This window comes from Arachis ipaensis, chromosome B08 (genome assembly GCF_000816755.2).
Source record: "Arachis ipaensis cultivar K30076 chromosome B08, Araip1.1, whole genome shotgun sequence".
Lineage (NCBI taxonomy): Eukaryota > Viridiplantae > Streptophyta > Magnoliopsida > Fabales > Fabaceae > Arachis > Arachis ipaensis.
Genome location: NC_029792.2, coordinates 20,167,657 through 20,169,006, shown reverse-complemented (window position 1 = coordinate 20,169,006; position 1,350 = coordinate 20,167,657). Strand labels below are relative to the sequence as shown.

General features: G+C 25.9%; 1 protein-coding gene across 1 annotated transcript in view; it reads left to right on the top strand.

Annotated features, from left to right (window-relative positions):
* The window catches only part of LOC107614093 (cyclic nucleotide-gated ion channel 4), a 6,894-nt gene that overhangs the window by 1,122 nt on the left and 4,422 nt on the right, over positions 1-1,350 (top strand).

Below are 1,350 nucleotides of genomic sequence, written 5' to 3'. Positions count from 1 at the left end.
GAGCATAAATATACTGTAATTCACCTACTATTTATTTACAAGTATTTGATTATTTAACAGTGTCAAATTAATTTTTTATTTTCTTAATTAAATATGTATAAACTTCTAATTATTATTTTACTATCTGTTTACCGAAGAGTGAGTAAACAAATTTTACTAGTGCTATTTTATTTAACTTCATTGAAAATTTGTATAGAATAAATATTATTCAGAAATAATATTGATTCAACAAAAAGCTTTTCCATTTTTTTTTTATTTTTATCGTGTATAGTTTTGTCATGTTGTGGTGGGTTGCTACCATTTTAAGTAAAAGCTCCCCATCAATCATACAAAAGAAATTGAAATATAAGAAGAGACATGTTTATATAATGTAGATATATAGGTAGTTCGAAATTTGGTACACTAAGTAGTGAAAGAGGAGACGCCAAGTGCATGGCACTGCTTGTTTTTATGCATGCAGACTGTGATCGTTACCTGCACTGCCCTTCATCATGTGATCTTGTTTCCATATCCAATATAAATATAAATATAAATACTTTTTAATAACTCAAAATTCTTATTAAAGATTTTTAAATGAGAGTCATAAATTAAAGATATTATTAATATTTTTTCGAAATTATTATCTATAATAATTTCAAGTCCTTCATTATATTAAAATTGTATTCATTTTCAATATGTTTATTTTATTCATGTGCCTTTGGATGTTTAGGGTATATAGGCAACTTAGCTGTATTATTGAACATGGCAGTTGAGTGATTGAGTGGTAATAAGTATTGATGGTTCAAACTATTATTGGGCTCGTGGTGATAAACTGATAATAGATACACAAAATTTTATCATCAATATATTTATATATATAAGCAGATGTTTTTTTTTTAGCAATTTTTTGTGTACTTTGGGAATATTACTACTTTACTAGCATTCCCATTTTCTGAAAGGTCAAGCTCTTAACAGATGTACCCATATATGAAAAGATTACGCATGTTACTAGTTTTAGAAAGTTTTGCCGTATTTGTATGTGGCAAATGGATGCCATTATTAATAATCTTGCTTAAGATAGAAGATTAGAATCGAATACAAAAGGACAGATAAATATATATGTTGTAGCAACTATTCCAATTTTACTGTTTATTTTATCAAATAAGCTTATATCAAAGTTTTGAGCAAAAAAGTTGCATAGCAATGTTAATTAGGTGAAAATACGAATAATAAAAAGTTAATCACAAGAAAATAAAACACATTGGGATCTTTTATGTTTTCAATGGCGGTAGTTTAATCAAGTTGTAAAATCATTTATTCTAAAATATTAAGCTACTGATAGAAATATATGAATAATTATATCTTTAAAAT